Source organism: Pelobates fuscus, chromosome 5 (assembly GCF_036172605.1).
Source record: "Pelobates fuscus isolate aPelFus1 chromosome 5, aPelFus1.pri, whole genome shotgun sequence".
Classification (NCBI taxonomy): Eukaryota; Metazoa; Chordata; class Amphibia; order Anura; family Pelobatidae; genus Pelobates; species Pelobates fuscus.
Window position 1 is genome coordinate 126,216,306 of NC_086321.1, and position 13,210 is coordinate 126,229,515.

General features: G+C 38.6%; 1 protein-coding gene across 1 annotated transcript in view; it reads left to right on the forward strand.

Annotated features, from left to right (window-relative positions):
- The first annotated feature begins 999 nt into the window (after positions 1-999).
- HVCN1 (hydrogen voltage gated channel 1) overlaps positions 1,000-13,210 on the forward strand; it is a 30,447-nt gene continuing 18,236 nt past the window's right edge. Inside the window, exon 1 of the mRNA XM_063456978.1 lies at positions 1,000-1,107. The gene's annotated coding sequence lies outside the window, so the exon portion shown is untranslated. The remainder of the gene's footprint in view (positions 1,108-13,210) is intronic.

Genomic DNA, 13,210 nt, shown 5'->3' on the forward strand with positions numbered 1-13,210 from the left:
CTTTCATAAAGAAAATGTCATTACTGCCCCTTTTATAAAGAAAATATTCTCATACGTATGGCATGAGTGTTGGATGTAAAGGGGATGAGAAGATTTATCCCTTGAGATTATTATTTTTTTATAAGGAGGAACTGTAAGGAAAAATTAGGGTTTGGTTCCCCCACCAATGCTCAAAGCAGAAATGCCTTGTTTTGCACATTTAATGTAGTAATACAGATTTCAATCTCTAATTCCTCAGCCCAACTGTGCAGCCTCCACAGATCAATGCCAATTCAAATATATGAGAATGAGAGGAATAATGGCATGTGGGGTAAAATGAATGAATAATTGCATATGGAGTGAAATGGCATAAGAGGCGAATAATGGAATATTGGATAATATGAGATTAAACAGAATATGGAGTGATTGCAGATTGCAGAATGAAATGGAATATGGTGTAAATAATGGTTTCTCTTTGTGAAATTTACATTATAATTCTGTACTTTGAAAAACAAATATATATACAAACATAAATGTAAAAATGACAAGACAATTCTAACTACATCTCATGCCAGTCATAGACAGAGGCACACTTCGTAGAGCTATACTGGGACTTAGAACCCAAAAATAGGGTGCAGCAATTGGCAGACATATTAAACACAGCAAAAGGTTTTTTTAAAGTGCAATTTGTTATGATTTTAATGTATAATCCCTTAGTTTAAAAGATCATATGCATCCCATTCTAAAATTTTGATTTTTTTATTTTTTTTTATAAACATTGTTTATTAAATGGGAGTTCAACCTCACAAATACTCCTTCCCGTCAATTTATCCATTAACATTGGTGCCAAAACACAGAATCACTGTAAAACCAGTAACTTCAAACCAGCTGTGTCAGGTAACAGGGATAGGAGGAGAATGAACTACTTTCTCACTGTGTGTGATTCGGCCATACTGTGTTGGCAACGGCGGATTTGAACGGAAGGAGAGGGGAAAAAATGTATTTGGTATTCATGCGCGGAGCTCAAACTTATTGGCGAAGTAACGCCGACCGTGTGTAGAGCTGTGTGTGGCACCAAGCGGGTAACATCTCTCCCATACATCCGTACACCCACTCACTGCCAGGGCGGTGAGTATACCAGCAGGGCACCGCGGACAGCCTACCCAGTGCTGTGCAGGGTCTATCCCATCCCAGCTGATACAGGGACTGGCAGCATGCAGGCTGGGGCTGAGCTGTATCCATGGAAGCAGGATACCAGTAAGATGCCATGGAATGCTGCCCAGGGAGCCAGCATGGGGACAGACAGGGATATAGGATACATTGGTGCAGTTAGGGAGGGTCACAGGGGGGGTAACAGCCCTCTCACACAGCAAACTAAGGAAGTCTTGTTTACTGGGATCATTTAACTCCAAACTTCCTGACACTGAGCCTGCCTCTATAGAACTAGTCATTATTCAATTTCATCACAAGTTTATAAAATAGTGCAGGGAAAAATCTTCTAGATAGTCAGCAACAATGTATCTGTCTTCTCAGAAACAAAAAAAAATATGGCAAAAGACAACAATTAGGAGCCTCCATGCTTTGTACAGTATGGAGCTGGTTACGAGTCCTAGAATTCTATTTATTTCAGTAACTCAGTGAGACAAAGCAGGTATTCTGATGAATCGAATTCTTAACGTATTTGCATGTATTGTAATATGTGGAAATCATTTGTATTCTTTGTGTTTCATCTGTACAGTATGTGATTTTATATTGTATGCTGTGACATGAAAGTACTAGATTTGCATGACCCCTGGATCCGGTTAAAAAAATAATAATTTTGATTCATGACACATGATAATTCAGAGCTGGTTTTTATCAGTCAGGAATTATGTTGCCTTCAGCCCTGACATCACAAGTGACTTTGATGAATCCATCGTGATTGATTTATAATCTTAACCTTTCTGTAAAAAAAAAAAAAAAATAAAGATTCATGCTGTTTTGTGTAGAATTTTTAGTATTGGGATAATTCTTGGTAAGATTAAGCTGATGTTTTATTTGCTTAACTATGTGCAATATTATTATTTTAAAAAACTAATAATTTCAAATCTATTTTAAGATTCGAGGCTGGATTGGTTGATTCTAAGGTTTTGCAATCATTGTTGTCTTAACAGTAGCATAGTATAATGTTAAATAACTTCTGGTGTTTCTCTAGTAGTAACATTTGCAACAACTATATACAAATTCATATCCAGTCATTATGTAACATTGCTTGCAATACAATTGGGGGAGAGGACTGTGATGTATTACTGTGTGTCTTGGTTCTCTCTAACCAACAGATTTATTTTTTTGCCATTATCTAATCATATTTAGCAACATGTTTTCTACCTTCTATCATTAGTTTCTGATATTAAACTGGGATGTGAATATTAGATTTGGGAGCTCAATGTGCTTGGTGAGAATTGCCAAATTGATGTACTTACATTTTTGCAGCCAGGCAGTGTTTAGTAGAGGCTGTATACCAAGGCATATTAATGTCAAAAGTCACTGAAAGCTTCCTCTTTAGGTCTTTGTCCCCCCTTCTCCCTCAAAATAAAATAGAAATACATTGATATGTTATGTACATGTGTAGGTAGTTTTTGACCTTCGATGTTAATTAACAAGACACAGATTAGGATTCTTACCAGAGTCCACACATGACTAGTTTACTAATTGTAATTGATTATTTATACAGCACCAACTTTATCTTGGGTTCCTGAATAAGAGATCCCCTTTGTCTCATTGCTTTGGTCTGTTTTATAGCATCTTGTGATGCGCTGCGTTTAGCAGTTATTTAGCTATAAGGTGTTTTGGTGTGGTGTTTGTTTTAACTTTATGTATAAAAAAGAATTGAAATAACTCTTAAAAATGTGCCTAAGGAAACATGTTTTGTCACGTATAGTTTCAAAGTGCCAAGCAAAATATATGGTATTCTCATGCAAACAGTTTTTGTCACATGTTCTTAAAAACAGGCCAGAACAAAGCAGCGTCTTTAAAATCAACCTTTATTTATTTATGTTAGCGATTACCATATATGCCGACGTTTAGTTATTGAAATAACTGATTTGTTAGGAAAATCTGAAATACATGCATTGGTATAATAGATATATTTGATAATTTTACCAACCCATAATTAGACATATTATATATATATATATGTATGTATGTATGTATGTGTATGTATGTATGTATGTAGTGATCTTCGCATAAGATATTTACGACCCTCGGCAAGAATGGTATCTGTTCTATCAAACTTGTCTTATCTGCACTCGTGTGGCTTTAACCCTTGTATCACAACTCAACTTTGAATTCTATGTGTCACTTTGCTCAGAAATGCTTCAGACTTGAGAAAGGGATGTTTCTCCCGAAAGCTTGTCATTAAAAAATTCTGTTAGTCCAATTAAAAAGGTATTACAATATACAATTTTTTTTTTAATATATATTAAAAGTACAAGTAACCATCAAATCATAGTCCATGTATTTTACTAATAGCCCAATCAATGATGTGTGCTGTATAACATCAGGCAACTGGACTGTAATGATGTTGCTGAAATGTAATTGTCAGAAAATGTGCTTGATCTCATATGTAGTGGAGGGTCTAGAACAGGTTTCCCCCAAACTCCGGCCCTCCAGATGTTGCTTAACTACAACTCCCATGATTCTACGAATGAAATAGATGGGCTGAGAATCATGGGAGTTGTAGTTAAGCAACATCTGGAGGGCCGGAGTTTGGGGAAGCGTGGTCTAGAATGAAAGCATACATAACCCACTACATATTCTATCTAATATTTATCTCTCCGTTTCGCCTCTTTATACCAGAGGGTGTGATGAAAGGGGAACATTGATGCATATGTGGTTGATGTGTTCATTTACTACAAACAATCTGGTCTTGGACCTTTCAACACCATTATTGTGAAGGTTACAATTGACCCTTATCTTTGACCTGGTCTTCTGAATAGGGAAGCTAAGAACCCATCCCTGTCGTGGCCCCCTCACCAACTGATCCAATGCATTTGCAGCACCACCCCTATGGGAATTGCAAGAAAACCTCTTCTCCGATTCTAGCGTGTATTGTAAATTAAAATCTTAGCTTATAAATTAAAATTTGGTTTATTTTTTTTTACTATGGAACACATGTAGGCATTTCCAATCATATTTATCCAAAATTTTAGACCAATATAGCCTAATTGGGATAATCCCCCAAGTCATGTGTTCAGGCTGTCTATTTAGACCTTACATTTGACATTCACTTTGAATCTCAAATAATTCTGAACAATTCACAATTTAGGGGACTCTTCATTAAACTCCACATTAGATTTAAGTAGTTCTTCGTGAAGAATTCTCTAACTTGTCTGTCACTGCTTGGCTACTTTAGTCCCAATTTTACAAATCAAATTTCGGTTTCCAGCAGTTAGGATTTTAGTGAGTAACACTGTGCATGTTCTGTTTTAGAACTTTTTACTTCGGACTTGAAAGAAAAGTCTAAAATATTTTTTTTTTTTTTATCATCCACACACTGTTGTGCTTGCTGCATTTATGTTTGTGTTCTGTACCTAGCCAAATGTGTAGTGCAAGTACTACTCCCTCACCTTATATGCATTATTTGTAATCTATTCATTCTAGTTTTCATCTCATCCCCTCCTGTTTATGGCTCCAAATTTGACCGTGTTAATATTCCTTGTAACCCTCTTCACACTCCTGTTATGTTCCTACCACTACCCTCTGAAGCAACACTCACCACAATCTGAGAACCAAATTCCTATACACCATGGCCTGCTTTGTTGCTGTAATTTATCTGCTAAGTGTTGGTGGAGAGTGTTGAAATAAAGCCCTCCCACCCCCACCCGACAAAAGTATAAAATCCTACAATTGCAATACTACCAAACTAAGATTATGTCCAAATTCCTATTACTCATGTTACTTGCCCTTGCAAATGATGTGGACTCTAACCCTGGTCCCCCAACAGATTCCATTCCTAGCCTTCCAGCAAAAAAAGGCCTCTCTTTTGTACACTGTAATATCCGCAGCTTACTACCAAAAATCGATGCACTGCAAGCATGGTGTTCGCATTGCAAGCCCAAAATCATTGTGCTTTCTGAATCGTGGCAAACCGAAAAATTACTGACTCTGCCATTGCAATACAGTGGTATTCATGTCCTAGAGAATACAGAGCAAAAAGAGGAGGTGGCACTGTCATTTATGCTGACAATTCCATAAGGTTTACCCCCTTACAAAACTTTAGCCCTTCTACCACCTTTGATTTCCTTTCTGTCACAATTGAGATCCTGTGCAGTAAATCAATCATTGTTACAGGAGTCTACCGCCCACCTAGCTCCCCAGTGCATTCCCTACCTGATATAGCCCATCTCCTTAGTGAAACCATAGCTCAAAACCCAAAAAGTGAACTGTTGGTCTTTGGAGATTTTAATATTGATTGGCGGAATCCTAAAAATAATAGTTCTTGCACACTGTTTAAGACTTTGCAGCTAATGTAATTAATCTCCTCCCCAACTCGCCTAAACACTTAAAGCCATAACCATACCCTGCTTGAATGGATTCTCTTCACTTCTCCTGATCGAGTACAAGAAGGCAGGTGTTCTCCCCAACCGTTTCAGTGATCACTGTTTAGTGTACTGCGTGCGTAAAATAAAGGCTACTAAATCCTCTCCCAAAGTTAAAATCACCAGGTCCTTCAAAAAATGCAATCTTGAATCCTTTCTTAATGACATCAAGAACCTCCCATGGCACAGATTAAACCTATTCCCCGATCTAGACTGTGCAGTTGAATTCTTTCGGAATTTGCATGCTCCACTGCGTAAGGTGAGAGTGAAAGGGGCACATTTGAACTGGATCACAGCTGACCTCATCCAAATGTACCAGTTTCAGAATTCATTGTGATCAAAGTTCAAGCGTACTGGCTCTATGAACGGTCACTGTGCATATAGACAATGGCGAAATATATGCATAGACCAAACAAAATTGTCAAAGGCCCAATATTTCTCCGAAAATCTGAACAATAACCTATCAAACTCTAGAAACTTTTGTTAAGTCATAAATAAATTACAAACTCACCCAATCCACTCCCAACCCTCCACTGTCAAAGTGGATAACCAAACCCTGCAACTTCCCTTAGATGTAGCAAATGCCTTTAACAATTATTTTGTCAGATGCTCCATTACCCTGATTGCCAAGCCAATAAATGACATATATCCTGAAACTTCAAATGTGGATCAGGCCCCACTAAATTTGCAAAGACCCAGTATACACAAGTTCATTTTTAGACCTGTAGCTAATAGTGTCCTTAAGAAACACCTTTAATAATCTAAAAATGAAAAACCAGTCTGGACCTGATCAAATCCCAGCAATGCTGTTGAAGCTCAGTGCGCCGGCAACTGCTAAACCTGTCACAACCCTAATTAACGAATTCTTGGTGTCTGGATACATACCCAAACTTTGGAAGACTGCAAGAGTAGTGCCTATCCATAAAAGTGGTGACACTACTTTGGTTCTAACAATCGCCCAATATCATTGCTTCCAGTATTGTCACAAATCTTAGAAAAATGCGTCCATACGCAACTATGTGAGTATTACCAACAATCAAACTATCTATCTGACCCTTGATCAATCAGGTTTTCACCCAAATCACTCCACTACAATTGCCCTCTTAAAAGTTTGCACTGACACCCACACTGGTATACAACAAGCAAACCTAACTGGAGCTATTTTCCTTGATTTTGCAAAGGTCTTTGACACAGTAGACCACGACATTCTACTGCACAAACTCAAAAAATCAGGTATTGGTGATTGTCCGCTAACCTGGTTTCGATCATGTGTATTGGATCAGTCACAATATGTGTCCATTTCTGACAGCGACTCGCTTCCTCTCCCGGTCACGTGTGGTATTCCTCAAGGTTCCATTCTCGGCCCCCCACTATTCACATTATTTATAAATATTCTGCCTAATCCTCAAATGTTTGCAGACGACACCGTAATCTATGCAAGCAAATCCAATCTGCCGCAGATTGAAGCTGTGCTCCAAGACCAGTTTACAGAGGTAGAAAAGTGGATCGCAAAAAACAAACTCTTCCTAAACACTGACAAAACTGTCACAATAATCTTTGGAACAGTACCTAAATTACACAATTCCCACCTATCCGTCAAAACAAAATCAAATAGCACACTGACCGCAGTCCACTCTTTCAAATACTTGGGTATGATGTTAGACCCCAATCTATCTTTTGACCTCCACATAGAAAAACTTGCATCTAAATTTTATCATTGATTATGGGGGTGTAGTATATGCACCTGCACCGCAATCCCACATTAATAAACTCAATACATTGTATAACTCGTTCTGACGATTTGTGCTACAATGTAATTACAGGACCAACCATTGTTGTGACATACTAAAAGAACTAAACTGGCTGTCGCTGAAATCTAGATGCACCCTTCATCTTTCCAGTTTTGTGCAGAAGAGCATTTCTGGGAAGCTCCCACCCTACCGGAGCAGAATGCTGTTCCTACCTCCTATAACCTCCGATCCATTACCAGCATTTTATTTAGTCTACCTCCCACACACTTTCAAATCTTCCCCAAGCCTAAAGTCCTTTAAGAGATCCTTCTCTACATACCTCAAAACAGAATGCATGTGTCATGTCATGACATATTTTAATAAATGTGGTTTCTTTTTCCTATTTAAAGCAATTTGGCCATATTTGCTCTCTGCTATTTTCAAACGATCACGGTTTAATATGACCTCTGTTTTTTGGCTTCTTTACTAGAGTCTCTTAAAGTGAATCTGTTATGAGAAAAACAACTTTCCTTAAATCTCTTCCATACACCTAAAATACACCATATTTAATAAAGATACATGGCATATTAAATGCAAAATATATAAAGATTCACTCACTTTTCCTGTGTTCCAGTGCCACTTTGTGGGTGTAACTCTTTGTGTAACACCCACCTCTGGACCATTCGCCGCTCCTCCCAAAGTCTCCTTTTTTTTTGGCCCTGCTTGGAACGCACCCCCAAGCAGGGCAAATATAGTCAATGACTTTGGCACGCTGGGCATGCGCTGTGGTTGCCATAGGTGGCAAGCAGATGAACCTCTTGTGGAATTTTTTTTTTTTTTGCTCTCCCTTGTTAGTGAGTGCCCTGGCACGCCAAGGCATTGACTGACAGCTGGGAGAAAAACACTATTTTGAAATAGATTTTTTTTTTTTTTCTCCTACTCTATAAATGTGCTGGCAAAACTGCTAGCACAATGTATAGATAGAATCGTATGCTGAATCTAATGAGCATAGCTTGTTTGGGACATGACAGTTGCCCTTTAGTTGATGCTGTCTTTAGTTAACATGTGTTTCCATATAGAACTAAAGAAATATCTGACATTCCATAAAAAACATTCATATTTTCTTCTCTAGCACTCTTTTTGTTGATATTTAATATCCATAAAATAGGCATTTGTGCAATCGCTAAGACTGCTGTGAATAATGGTTCAGATGTATAAGTTTTGGCAATACCTACATGTATAGTTAAAATAAAAACATGAGTGTACATGTACGAATAATTATATATTCTTTATACATACATGTTCAAGAAGAATGTCTGGTCCACATAATCGCCATTTCCTTGTTTCTTTAACCCACTGTTTGGTGCAGAGAGAGCAAAAAGACTGGAAATTGTACTTGGAGTAGTAGTCCATATGCAGACCGTGTCCAAAGGTGGGAAGGTGATACTGTGCAAAGAAACAAACATTTAAAAACATTTTTTTTAAATGGGCAATTGTCTGAAGTATAACAATTCAGTGAGGCATTAGTTTTCAGAAGCCTATGCTGATTTAAATGATGGGACATGCATTTAGTGTTGAAGGTTTACTCCAAACATCTTGTAGTGGGTATCTTGTCAGGAGTACCCTGGTAATGGGACAAACCGTTTTTAAAAAGGTTTGTCCTCTCTTAACTAGGTCCCTGCCAGGCTCCGAGTCTCCCTGCTGGTTTGGTGACATTTGGTGTCGATGCCAGAGTCATTCATTAGCTGACAGTATCAGCTGACTACTCTCAGCCAATGAATAATATTTTGTGCAATGAAATTTGCACAGAATTGACATTGGCCAGCCCGGAACTAGAGTTCCTTGCTGACCAATGTGGATTCTCGGTAACTTTAATTTCTGGCTAATGACATCCCAACAATGCTGCTGAAGGTGGCGTTACATGTCTTGAAGCAAAGCGTTTAAACTATATATGCAGGGTTTCACTATGAAACGCTGCACACACCTACTCCATGCACCATCATCACTTAACTTGCTTAAACTGTTTTAACTTCTATGATCTGTGATGAAGGTGAGGTTTTCTAAAGAATAATTCTGGGACCGCATTCTAGTTTGTCCAACAAAAGACTGTAATAGAGTTTATGTTCCTAAATCCTGAAGTTCTGTGCAAGTGCTGGGGATCAAAATGCATTCTGAGTTGGTTTCAACGACTGAAATTTCCAATTGTCTTGGCAGATGTATGGTCATTTCTCCCAAACAGGACAGAAAGATAACTGTTAAGACATAAGCTACGATATGCACAGAAAAGTGGTATTTACTTGCATTACAATAACGGAAACCTGCATTGTCCTGCATGTAATCTTTTATTTTCAGCAATAATACAAAAATAATTTAGAATCATTGTTTAGTAATAATTAGCCTTTTTCTTTTTATATCTGTTTTAAAAAAAAAAATAATAATTTTTTTTACCTACTTAGTTTCTTCAAAATTTCTTCTGTTTTGCATTCCAAAGAATAGCACAGTATCAGGGTTATTGTGGCTGGTTGGAAATTTCAAATTAACTTTTTTTACAGTTTGGCTCTTTTGACTTACATTTAAAATTCTACACTTTGGTGAATAACCCAAAAAGCAGTATTTTTTCCATTGCATCAACGTTTCTTGATGATTACTTCAGTAATTAGCATTTTAGTTACATTTTACAATGACCTTTATACAGAATTCTATTTAATACTGGGTTTTAAACTGGGTGAGTGCTAGTAATGCTTCAGGCATGCATGTAACAATGCAGGATGATGATGATAATAATAATAAAAAAGTGTTCACCTTTTATAGCTATGCTTTAATTTGCAAACTATGAGGAAGGAAGGAGAGGGGAAAAACATTTGCTGAATCACTGCATCATCTTCCTCTAAGGGGAAATTGGCTTCTTTAACCCCTTAAGGACACATGTGTGATATGTCATGATTCCCTTTTATTCCAGAAGTTTGGTCCTTAAGGGGTTAAAGGGACATTCCAGACAACAGAAACACTTCAACATATTGATGTGGTTATGGTGTCTGCAGTCCTTTAGATGACAACTTCAGGGTACCTTGGTCAGTCCCCCATTGATTTGTTGGTTGAGTGTCACATGATTATACTCTCTGAAGCTCTTATTATATGTTATATATCACTTTTACCTACAGCCAAGCCTATTGATTCCCTAGTTGCATGTATCAAAGTTACTTTGTAACAACTTGGGAGTTACACTGTGTATTACCCAGGGGTCAAGTCCTGGAGAATAAAGTTGTGGGAACTCTCCCAAGATTTCCCCCCCCACCCCCCCCCCCCCCCCCCAAAAAAAAAAATAATAATAATAATAATAATAATATACACGTGTGTGTGTGTATAGTGTGTATATATATATACACGCGTGCACACACGTACGCTCACAAATTATGTTTTTTAAATTAAAAAATGTCCACCCAGCCTCCCTACCCGGAGAGCTGGTGTGGACCTGTCCCTGGAGTCCAGTAGGTTGGGCGGCTGTCTCCTGGTCAGACGCGACGAGGGAACTGTGTTCTCTCTGCTACCTCTCGCCGTGCAGGCAGTCTACTGATGCATCAGCAAACGGCGCGCGGTGAGAGGGAGCTGAGAGAACACAGCTCCCTCGCCGCCTCTGACCAGGAGACAGTCGCCCACCTCTTGGTGCCACACCCACGACAGGGGGAACACTGGGGGCATTTGTGGGCTGCATGTTTTTGCTGCCACGAGTGCCTGCAGGAACAGCGGGAACAGCGTTCCTGCTGTAAACATATTGTTGGACAACAATAGACACAGTGGTTCTCATATATTTATTATATTCTTTTATTATTTAAAAGTGATGTATTTCTGTAGTTGAGATTATTATATCTCTCTGTGCTGAAACTATGCTTGAGTCTTTTGGAGCGCTTACACACGTATATTTTTCTTTTGTTAAATAAATTTCTAAGTGCTCTTTTGTGTTGTGAAGCAGCCCTTTTATACTAAGCTTTATTGTAATCCTATTTTTCTATTCATTCATATTCAGTTGCCTATCATTTGTTTGTCTATGTATAACATTATTATTATTATTATTATTATTATTATTATAGTGCCTGGCGTCCCCTGGCACCTTCACTCCATTCAATTTTATATTTATCTTCAAGCAGTTTGACCCTGAATAAGGGTCATTTCCCACTCAAAACCAGGTCCCTTCTGGAAGTATTACACACTTCTGGAAATTATACAGTTCCTTTTAGTCGTACCCATTCATAATGGCAATGGGCGCTGTCATAGGCTACAAGCAGTTGGCTTACACTCTCAGCCAATCACAGCTACCCACTACTATCTTACCGCTATATGTTATTACTTCCTCATCAGCTGCAGGAGCACTAAGGGGGTGGATTGCTGCAGACTCTCATTGTAGCAATTATTTAACACACAATGAGAGCATGGCGCCAATGGACACTATAACCAGTTCAGGTACAGATTCAGTGTCTACAGTGTCCCTTTAAAGTAATCTTTGTGGTGCCCCTTTTTCTTTCACAAGTGAACACATTGCTGATTCTGAGGAAATGCTATGTTTGCACTAGAAGAGTGTTCTCTTACACATGCAGTCTTTGCTGTGCAAATGGCTTAGGTCACTAATACTGTTCTTTGAGAAGTATTTGATGGAAAAAAACCTCATCAAGGATGATTACTTCAGTGGAGGCAGAGCACCTACTCGTGGAGACTGAATTACAAGTGTTTGGTTTTAAACTTGTAATGGGGAGCTGAATTTAAATAGACCAGAGAACCCTCCGTTAAACATATTCATTTTTATCATGAAAGAGTTCCTTTTAATTAAATCTTCAGTATTTAAGTCCTTAATTTGAATGCAGTTGCAGTCGGCAGCCATGCGTTTTTGATATTGGAAATCTTGGTTGCATGGAATCTGGATTCCTACAATAATTATTATATATTATCATATATCTTAAGGAATATTTTACTTAAAAGGTAAATTGAACAAATCTGCAAAATGTAGGCCAAAATTTCCAAGTTGTGAATTGACACAATGTGTAGAATGGAGCAGAAATCATAGCTGCAGTGCAGCAATGAACTGAATCTGACTTGTTGGTCTTGGCATTAATGTAAATATTCTGTGTAATTTTAATTAGAAGGATTTCATTATATACTAACACATACTTTGGGAGTTTGTTACAATCCGTGCAAATGTTTTGCAGGTTCGGAAAAAATCTTTTGATTTTATAGCACATTTGTGGAGTCAACTGGATAACTTGGACTTTTCAGCAGCAGATGCAAGAGCAGACCAGTGTGTTGGCAGCTACATCAGCACAGGTTGGACTCCTCATCCACAAGGAGAAGACCAAGATCCTTAAGACCAACTTCAGCAACATCAACCTAATCACCCTGCATGGATGTCCCCTGGGGGAAGTACAGTGCTTCACCTACCTGGGCAGCATCATTGACCAGCAAGGTTGAACAGATGCAGATGTCAAGGCCAGAATTGGCAAAGCAAGAGTTGCCTTCATCCAGCTCCAGATAATCTGGACTTCCAGAGAGCTAACCTTGACCACCAAGATCCAACTGTTCAACTCCAATGTGAAGTTAGTACTGCTCTATGGGGCTGAAACCTGGAGGACAACCAAAACCACCAACAGAAGGATCCAGACATTCATCAACAGCTGTCTTAGAAGGATTCTCCACATTAGCTGATCAGACACCATCAGTGACACCAACCTATGGCAACGGACTTGCAAAAATCTGGAAGAGAAGATGGGGCTGGATAGGGCATACTCTACGCAAACCGCCAACCAACATCACCAGGCAGGCTCTCAAGTGGTACCCCCAAGGAAAGAAGAGGCCCTCCAAAATACACCTGGCATCACAAGGATGGGCTACACCTGTAGTCAACTAGAAAGAAAGGCCCAGGACAGAATTCGCTGG